We start from the raw sequence: 11,557 nt of genomic DNA, 5'->3' as shown, positions 1-11,557 counted from the left end.
GAATCGGCCAACATCTATTTTTCATACCCCTAAAGGATAAGAGTAAGGCAGAACAGCGTTTGCCGGGTCAGCTAGTTCATTATATTATTAACCAGACGTTTCGAACACTTTACAGCGAGCCTGATCACGGGGAGACTCTTTAATTTCTAAATGTATAATACTCGCGTGAAATCAAACACAAGAAAATACTAGTATTATTTTAATTATAGTCAAAACACCATAATATTCTAACGAACCAAAAAATCAAGACGTTGAGATAAATCGAAACACACACGAATAAAATATGTACAAATGGCTTCCATTGCTTCGAGCGGTTCTTGGCAATCCTCCGATTGTTTCATATTATTCTTCGACCGATATCAAACCAGTAGTGTATTATTCAACCCGACTTTCCGCATGTTTTAGTGTAGTCCCATGTTAACTCAGTGTTATATGACAATATATGTATATCATGTTATAAAAGAGAGTCGCTTTCTTTGTTTGTCCCTGTATATCTTTGTACGCTTAAATCTTTAAAACTACGCAATGGATTTTGACGCGGATTTTTTTTTTATAGATATAGAGAGATAGAGAGTGAAGAGGAAGGTTTATATATCAAATGATATTTATTAAACTCTAAATTTTACGCATGTAAAGAAGCGGGAAAAAGCTAGTTACAAATATAATAAATAGATTTTTCAATTTATAAGCACATATGGAAAACATCACTACTGCTAAAAACGGTGAAGGAAAACTGACATGTGACATCTGCCAACCTGGCCACTCGGCCAGCGTGGTGGATTATGGCCTGAACTCTCATAGGCCTGTGTCCCAGCAGTGAGAACATAATATATGGGCTGATGATGATGATGATGAGGATTTTTGTGTCAGGATATAGTTGGGAAGGTAAAGAGTGACATAGGCTTGTTAGCCTGTGTCACTCAAGCTGCATTAAGATAAAATAATAAGATGATTCTTATTGCTCTGGGAATTTTCATCGACAACGCAGCCGAAGCCGAGGGTGAAAAGCTAGTCAACTCATGAATGGCACAAATTAAAGAATGTCATTATTTTCAGATTTAAGTTCTCAATATACGAGTGAGTTTGATCGGGGAATTATCCTGGCTTCCTTTTTCTTATTCCTTCGTATATTCGCGTTAAAGCCATAAATATATCGTAAATATTCAGATTTTTTTAGCAAAAAAGACAATTACTCTACATTTTATGACTTGAGTCAGCTTTTTTTGTACATACAATCGAGATATGAAATATGTAAAAATGAATTTACATTTTAGAATCAGTTAATTTCGTAGATTGTTTATCTGAGTAAAATATTGTGAAATCTCGAGTCAGTCAGAGTAGGTACGAATCAGAACGTCGTGGACGATTTCTCGAAGAGTTCCCACGACCTCGGCTAACGTGGTGAGACGGAACACAGTGGAGTTTAGTCGGTAGGTCTACTGCCTATGACATATAGGCAGTAGGAGTCCGACATAACCCGCGGTCTTTCCCCGAAGGCCGTGGGTATGCATGAGCATTCTCCACTATAAAAAAAAAAGGTACGAATCAGAATCCTTAATTAACACTATATATGCGAAAGTGAGCCTGTTTGTACTTTCTTTAACGTCGCAATGGAGCGATATTGTCAGGTAATGTTTGTGCCTAGAGATAGGAAAGAGGCTAGAAAGGCCCTTTTTTACTGCGGTGAAACTTCTCATTCCCAATTGTATTTCCTTTGACTATGCGAGAGAAGCCGCGAAGGTAAGCTAGTCAACCTTTATACCTGTCAAGTGATAAATAACTAGCTGTTCGCCCCGGCTTCGCTCGTGGTACATATATAGCCTATGTCACTTAGCGAAGTTGCAGCTTTCTAATGGTGAAAGAATTTTGAAAATTGGTCCAGTCCTTTTTGAGTTTATCCATTACAAACAAGCAAACAAAACTCATCCCCTTTATAATATTAGTGTAGATGAAGATATGACGTATACAGAGCTAGTAATACCAACTACATTGTTAAATTTTCGCCTTGCAAGTTGAGACGAGATTTGTTAAAGGAATTGTACATTATTTCCCCCGTTTCATCTGAGAACCGTGTCTCTGTATGTAGCAGAACAGATGCATTTCCCGTCTATTTTATTGAGGAATTTTGTCACGTGGAAATAATCAGTTACTTACCAAACCAACCAAGATATGTGTAGTTAAAACAACCACAAGATAATGTTGGTTAATTATTATTTTTTTTATAGTCGATAGGTAGACGTTTGACCGCAATCCCACCAGATGGGAAGCGGAGATGTGGTCTACGTGGGTGCACTACCTAGAAGGTGCCTATTCACCCTGGCTTTTAAGAGGTTGTATTACTTAGGAAAGTGGCAGGGAGGGAATTAGTAATTTAATTATAATGAGAGAAATTGTGAAAGAAACAAGTTGTTAAGTTTTCCCCGAAATGCTATACCAATATATTTGACAACAATCATCTGAATGATAACTAAACAAGGATAAAACAACCTAATGAATCATAAATAAGTTCAACGAAACATTGTTCCAAGAAAACACACAATTTAGTAAATTGGTTATTTTGTATTTTATTATGTAACTCTGACCCTTTCAACAAACCGCCATAATAAATCCAGCAAACGTTCGGTACGTACATAAAACCGCAGCTGATTATTTAAAAATATTTATTCCGTGCCGCAATGTGGCGAAACGGTCCATCGCACACCCTTTAAGCCTGCGTCAGTATCGAACCTCATAAATAATGAGTGGCGATAGTTCTGGAAGCATTTGGAAGGGGTCCATAATGGACGGTGAATAAAACGCACGTAGCAACGACAATGACGGATCACTGTGACCTCTGGACGTTAATTTATGCTTATGTAATTTGTCGAGGTATTTTGGTATGTTTACTGATAAATCGGGGACGTTTTGAGTCGGGTTTTTTCGGTATTCATGTTTAGGATGTGGGTTTCATTGTTAATTGCAAATCAAGATAAAGTTGTAGTTGGTTTTAGAACAATTTTGTTCATGCAAAATTCAATGCAAATGAAATGTTCTGATGATATAATGAATCATGGATGAATTCATAATTGAATCGATTAACTTGCATTGTCATTTGCATGTTCATATTTAATTGAATGTATAAAAAACAAACTTTTGTTACATAGAACATACCTAAAACAAAATAACAAATAAAACTGTATTAATTAATATTTATATCAAATAAAAATTAACATTAAAAATATTAATAATATAATGAATAATGTATAGCCCTTGTGTTTGATTTTACGCGTGTATTATACATGTAGAAATTATATAATAATAATTGAAGCTTCAGTTGCAGTGACAGACAGTCCCCCCGTGACCACGCTCGCTGTAAAGTGTTCGAAACGTCGGGTAAATAATATAATGAATAAATCACGTCTAAAATCCGTTAAAAAGTATTTAATTTCTAAGTATATAACTGATCATATTAAAAGCGATAGACGTCGAATAGATAAAGTCACACACATTTTCTAATACCTGATTAACATAAGCACGAAATTCACGCAACGGAAAATCCGCATTTTAAATACCCCAAAAGGTGTTTTAACTGGCAAATTCATAAAAGACCCATCCGAACAGTAGCTGTAACGAATCGACTTTTTGCCAAAAACCAAGTCATTAACCAAGTAAAAGATTAATCACCAGTTTCCTCGTTCTTTGAATGTACTGCACTTTTGTTGTGTATGAAATATAGTGTCGAGCGATGAATTATATCACCCGGGAATTGAATGAAACCATCTTGGAGTTTTGTATTTTAAAATGAATAGAATATGAAATATGATCCTTGCAGCGTTCGGGTTTGTAAGGAATATTGTAGCATGACGTGATCTGTTTGGTGCAATGGTATTATCGTATCTTAGAACTTGGGATAGGAGTAATGAAGCAGCTTTGTTATGCAAGGAAAGTGTATCAATATATAAGCTGGCATTTATATAAGTTGGTGGTTCGCCGGATGCGATCACCACCGCCCATGGACGGAGCAGAGTCAATGCCTCAGCGAATGTGCTGCCCACTTTTATATGGTAAGGGAAGGGGAAATTATTGACGATGGGAAAGAAGGAATAGATTGGGAAGAGTATAGTAGCATACTACTACTTATGTTAACTATATGCTACTTTTTTCGCCGGTCCTCTGAGAGGGTGTGGTACTTCCCCGGTGCGAGCTGGCCCAATTCGTGCCGAAGCGTGCTCGACTCCCACAATAAAGAAATAAAACACCGCAACTTAAAACAGCTGTGACACATAAATTATTGTTTAAAAAGATCAAAGCCGGCAGATCGAAATATTATAGATTATTTTCCATACTTTACAGGGATATAAAAAATTGATAGATCAGCAACCCCAATTCTTTTGAATTTTAGCTATTGAAAAGAATAAGTTCAAAAATACATTAGCATTTCAAAGATCAAAATTTATGTGCCATAAATCATGGGTGCTAACAAAAAATCGCATTTTTCACTTCAAATAAGCACAGTTAAATAATTGGCGCACATTTAACTCCCAAGACAAATAGACTGTCAGGCTAGAAGTTTAAATTTTACAGTTACTCAGGCCTGTCGTAATTTGAATATTTAATACCTATAGGGTTAGCAGATATAATGGCGCGACGTTCGTAGTATGTTTTTTGACGCTGGCAATTCGTTGACAAAGATAGCATTTATCTGGTAACTTTTTTAACAAAATAAACGTATCCTTTAATCAACAAATCGCTCGATCGTGTAAAAATTTGTTTATCCATATGAGGGATTATAAAAATAGAGGGCGAATACAAATATGATATGTATGATTATATTCATGATAAGGTTTTAATTTCAAGTCCTAAGCAATAATTTATTTGCTTAAAAATTATGCTTTTAAAGGAAAAATACATTTTAAAACAATTAAAAAATTCTATCATAAGGCGGGACCTGAACCCGCGTCTTTCGACTAGCAGAGCGAATCTGATATTTGGCAGCAACTGCCAGCCCTGTACCACAGCCTGTACCTACATTCATCCCAAAAACGTAACGACATAATATGCAAATTTTAATGGACCGTTAATTCTTGTGCACATAAAAATATTAATTTTGCTTCTGTTGTTCGGAATTTAATTATCGCACTGTTTATTATACTGTTTCCTTATCGAAAGGCATTGAAATTTAATACCAGCTATGATCCTTTTTTATTGTCTATCTTATTGTTAAGGTATTATTTATACAATATTGTGCTAGTTATCGGTGTGAGTTGCAAAGATTTTTGTTGTTTTTGAACTTTGGAATCTAACTAGTCGTAATTAAAATAAATCTTTAATGGTTTGTCTATGCTACATTTGAATTTATGATTTTTATATCTGTGTCTCAGATTGAAATTATTTTAATTTTGATATGTCTATTGTTAGTTAGTGTTAGTTAGTGCTATTTGGATATATCAATCAAAATATAATTTAATAATTATTTGAATATGAACTAAAAGAAAACATTTTTAATACAAGTTACTCATGAATGTCAAATGTTTCTTAAAACATTTCAGAAAATTGTTAAACCCCTATCAATCTATCTGATGTTCTAAACCTAACTGAGAAAGCCTTAAATTATCCGCTAAACCACTTTATTGCGTATCTATATAGCATTATACATGAGAGTGACAAAAATTTTACGTACCATAAAAACATTGCATGGGGCATTAAGTTTCATGTGACACAAATAAACGAGTGCTATTTGGAGATCGCTGTAGCTTTCCTGATTTCTGACGATTTTATTTACCTTTTAATTGCTTTTATAAGCGGTACGGTGTTTGGTTTATTGTGAAAATACTATTAGTTTCATCGATGCGTTGTTCTTTTTCAATCCTACTAATATTATAAATTCGATAGTTTTTAAGGAGGTGTGTGTGTGTGTGTGTTGCACGCAAATACTACTGAACTGATTGCAATAAAATTTGGTACGTAGACAGCTGGACAACTGGAATAACATATAAGCAACCTTTTATCCCGATATTCCTACGGGATGTTTATAATAAAATTGGAACATCAGCCTGGTTCACTATTTTTGTCTTTTTTTAATTTATGCATAACTACCTGCGCCCCGCGGTTTCACCCGCGTCAAAAGTCCGTATTCCGTAGGAATATCGGGATAAAAAGTTGCCCATATGTTATTCCAGTTGTCCAGCTGTCTACGTAAAAAATTTCATTGCAATCGGTTCAGTAGTTTTTGCATGAAAGAGCAACAAACACACACACATCCTTACAAACTTTCGCATTTATAATATTAGTAGGATAGTAGGACTAGTAGGATAGGATAGTAGAATTATGGTAATTTATACGATCAGTCCTATTCAGAAGTCAAGCCCCTCTAGAAACATACATGGGCTGATGGCAAGGATGATGAAAAGACCAATTCGATTCTTATCTTGAGTATGCCAGTCGAGCACGCTTTGGCACGAATTGGGCTTCCACTGAGGAATATCATCTAGTCGTGAAATAGCATGCTACTGTGTTTTGTTCGGTAAGTGGGCCTCACCCTTCCCAGTGTCATCGTATTTTCCTCTCGTCAATCCTTTCCTTATCCCTTACCCCTTAAAAGTGTGCAACGCATCCGTAGAGGCCAGGGCGACTTCTTACCATCAGGCGAACCACCAGTTCTATTGCCCGGTATTACATAGAGGAGATGTATAAATGTACACCTACATATCTCAAGTATGATATGACTTGCCTATAAAATAAAATCGAACAAAGCCCGCCACACATAGCAGTAGGAGAAATATGATCCTATCTTCCATTCATGATAACTTGCGAAGTGTCCTCGAGTGTGGTGTAAAATATGGAACAATAAATAACGAAATCTGGATTTATTGAAAATATATTCCACGGTTGGGGTTTCGTGTATTGAAATTATAATAAGAACAAGGTATGAGTGGTACGACCCAAATAATTATTCAGTATTACACTGTTTATTGAGGGAGTATTGTTGCGATTTTACGTTATTGGGTCGAGTTTGCAATTACAAAGCGATTATAGTTTTATGATTTTAATTAAGGTATTTTTTAATGCTTCAGCATTTCTATGAAGGATATAATAAAAAATACGGATTGTTTTGTGATGATTGACGGCAAAAATTATATACGTATTTTTTTATATAACATGTTGTATTGTTTCCTTTCTTTGTGTTTGTTTGGCAGTTAAAACATAGTAGTAAAATAATAAAAATAAAAGTCTATTAATCAAAGTAGCATGGACATTCTTATGAATATATAACATATAGGTACAGCTTACATATTTTTTAAACTTTGATTTGAAAGTATATAAAAAATATGTTGTTCTTATAAGAATAAAATATTTCTGAATATAATTAGAAAGTTAAAATAGACTAAATGAAAATAAAAGCAAAAAAAAAACAATCCGATATAACGAATCTATTACATAAAGTGACAAAGAAAAAAAATTTAAAGCGTCGCTATGACGTGGAAGAAATAACAAATCCTGAAAGGGCTAACTCAATTTAATGGGACGGTGGCTCTCAAAGCCTGAGTTTGACGATATTTTGTGAACAAATTAAGGATCTCTCTCCAAAAGAATAATGTATACGATTAAATAAATGATTTGCAGTTGCCAGTGACCCTGTCGCTCCTAGAATTGTCAAAGCAATTTATCGTGGGTTATTTGTAATGAAAATAAAAGGACGATAAAGTAAAATAAGATAAAGGAGATTACGTTTTTATTACAAATGCTATTACCAATGAGAAATATGCGCAGGAATTACTGAGAGTGTTTTGTGTTGTTGAAATTCTCATTATACCAAATCGGAGACATAAGCAGTAGGAAGTCTTGCTAAACAATTTACAATCCTATCCTACTCATAAATGCGATAGTTTGTAAGGATGTGTGTATTTGTTGCTCTTTCCTGCAAAAACTACTGAACCGATTGCAATGAAATTTGGTACGTAGATAGCTGGATAACTGGAATAACATATAGCCAACTTTTTATCCCGATATTCCTACTGGATACGGACTTACACGGATGAAACCGCAGGGTGCAGCTAGTAATTAAAATACATTATGCCACGCTAGCTGTAGTACAACAAAATAATATGAAGAACACAATATAATTTAATAAACAACACCTTAAAACAAATAATTCTGATGAGTCCTTATAATTTATAACAAACTTCGACCTCCCTCTATCAATTGATAAAATGCAAAATAAATTTGAACTCATAGTTGAAAATACAGTCTGTGTCTACAATCATCTGCTCTATTTTCAATACTAACATTCCACTTGATACACAATAGCGCACCGACGGGGCCTTTATTAAAAATAACAAGGTGAAATTTGAAAAGCGTGAGTCACCAAATGAAATTGCAATCATCAGTACATAAAGAGAAGAAAGAAATACAGAATATAGCGAGCGAGATTACGGGACGATAAGAGTAAACTAACAGACAGATAACAAGATCACGGAATACAATGAAGGCTTACACACAGCGCTAATGTTTGTTAGTGGGAGAAATAAAAATAGCAAGTGAGCGTCGGTTTTCTTCCTGGGAAATACTTAGATGTAGTTGATTTTGAATTACAGTTAGTAGAATAAAAGCTGTGTAGATCATTCAAAATAAATAGAAAGTATCAGTTCCTTTATGTTATAGTTGTATTTTTAAACTCGATTCTGTTAATAAAATAAAAATAACGCTGTTGTTTCGACCTCAGTTTTGCAGACGCGGCAGTTTTGTAAACATTTTGCTTACAAGATTCTTCGATAGTCCTCTTGAGTGATTGAATAAAATTAACCATTTGATTTTCTGTTTTTGTATTTTGACGTGACAACGTCTTAAATTAGGTTGCGGCTCGGAGTCACTCATGAAAAAGTGTAACGCCCGGTAACGTTACGATGAGTCACCGAACTATGATCGGTCCGCCGCGCGCGCAGCACTAGAGAATTAGGCGCATTGAATCGGCGCGTGCTTGTGTCTCTGTCTCTGTCTTTCTCGAGCGTTCTTGGCGTTGGAAAAAAAGACGTTGTCACGTAAAATCTTCGCCCGTAAAACCGACTTTACAGGCAACCATTTTTTTTATTTCAAAGGTGACTTCACTGTAGTGTTAATAGCTATGTTTGACCACGACGTGTTGGATTATATATATTTTTCTTATATTGATATATATTTACATGTATTTCCTCAATAAGGATATCTAATGAATGTACTCGCCTATTAGAATGCACTAACAAACGACTAATACAAAATGGCTGCCAAAAATAAATAATTTAATTTAGTCGTGTATCGCACAGTGTGTAGTCGTATCACAAATAGAGGAGGAAAAAATATTTCCCCCGAAGTGGCGAGCTCATTTGGATGCCATTGTCGCGGAGATATTGTTGCTTTACTTCCATACTAGGTTAAGCCGCGGCTTCACTCGCGTTAATGTGCGTGGAAATTTATTCTGGAAGGCACTTTATGGTGCTTACTTGTTCTTGGTGGCATTATGTTGTATTTGCCTGGAGTATGTTTGTTGTTTAGTATTTTCTTAATTGGCTTTGGCCTAATACTTTTTACTATTTTACTGACGTAAAGATTTCTTAACATGAATATGTTTGAGGTTCAACTGGGTAATTATGAACAAATGTTTTTTGAATAGCAAACGATATCATTAAATATATAAAATATAAACTTAACGAATACTTCATCTATTCCTTTAAGCTGAAGACTATACAATATTGACAGTGTTTAAATCCTAGTTAAAACTGTTATTCGTAGCCCGAGACACAGCGTAGTTTGGATACGGATTCATTCTAGTGTGATGAATCTTACTCGAGCATGGTTTAAACTCTTCAGAGCATGCTCCAGGATAAACTTTGTACGCGTGAGGATCGCCTTATTCGCCCATTTGTAATTATATATATGAGCCTTGTAGAAAATCATTTATTTAGAATGTCGGGATAAAAAACCTATATGTTATTCCAGTTGTCCAGCTATCTACATACCAAAATTCATTGCAAAGTTTAGTAGTTTTTGCGTGAAAGAGCAACAAACACACACACATACAAATTTTCGTATTTATTATATTAGTAGGAAGTAGGATTAGTAGGATAAGATGAAATGGCATCCTAATGAATCATTGGAAACATGTCTGGGACTTTTAAAAATGGTCGATTTTACTGGTTTCGAGGTACTCTTTGCGAATTTTAACAATTCCCCTTCGAATCTTCTCCACTCACGCCGCCATATTGGAATACTGGGTACGAGGAAAATATCTACGAACAAAACAAACTACATAACACATTCAACATTTCTATTATAAAATTGTTGTCTTCACAAGTAAGAACTTACAGCGCGCGAGCGCCACAGTTATATTTAAATCGTGGTGATGTTGCAACGCGGTTGCATTAACTCGAAGATTACAAAGCGAAATCTTACAACAGAACAATAATAATCAATATATTAGCATTACAACTATAAATATTAAACGCACACTATTTGCAAGCCGAGCCCTAAGATCACCGCATTCCCCATTCAATTAAGTCAATTAATAATACAGCGGCCCTCAACAGGTCTCCTAAGAGACCTATCAGACCTATCAGATTACTAAAAGCCTACACGTTAGGTGACTTAAGGGAATTCGTGATCGATAGATTGCGGCTTGAACTTGAATCAATCTGTTTAGTTTTATTCACTTCGGTATTCTTCCAGATTTATATCTGGGATGGTAAGCGATCACCACCGCCCATGAACTTACTTTCAGAGGCCATACATCTGCAAATAATTTGCTCTCTTAGGGGTACAGGGATGCAGGAAGGTTTGACTACGGGAATAAAGAACTGCAATGTGAAGGATGCGGATTATTTTACGCACCCGGAGCTGGAGGGCTCCCCCACTTGCCGAACAAAACACAGGAACATTCTTATAATACTATTCCACGCCGATCTCCTGTGGTAGGAGCCGGCCCTTCGATTTCTTTCAATTCAATCCGAAACATACGCGTCTCCCACATTTTTGAAAATTAAAGCAAACCGATAGCATTTAATTACATTATATCGCGCAATAATAATATTAGTAGTAACCATTTTCATACATTAATATTTAATTTTCGAATTTTCAAAAAAGCCACTGTTAGTGATTGCAGAAATCCACATTTTTTCTGGTAACTTTTCCAATTTCTGTCCCTAATGTCTTTTTTCTGACTATTACGAACTTTTCCGTAGGAAAGTTTAGCCAAATCGGTTCAGCTCAAATGATGAGCTCTTCATAAACTTAATTTAATTTTTATTCTTTTAAAATGAGAAATCGTTTATATTCGACTTAGACAGGGGTGGTGCAGTGGTGAGGACATCGGACCTAAATCACGAGTTCGAGACCAGGCGAGTGTGCACGAAATGCATTGATTTTTCAATTTATCTGTGAATTATCCACATTACCACTGCTTGCAGCGTTGTAGGAAGTTATTGTGAGGAAAACGAGATATTGTGTAAACGTCCGATGACGACGACGAACAAAGTCCGACGACATATTGTGATATCTATCATTGAGAACAATGTATGGCCTGATGATGATGACATTTATCTCATATTTT

The sequence above is a fragment of the Zerene cesonia genome, chromosome 11 (genome assembly GCF_012273895.1).
Source record: "Zerene cesonia ecotype Mississippi chromosome 11, Zerene_cesonia_1.1, whole genome shotgun sequence".
NCBI lineage: Eukaryota > Metazoa > Arthropoda > Insecta > Lepidoptera > Pieridae > Zerene > Zerene cesonia.
This window is presented reverse-complemented; position numbering follows the sequence as displayed.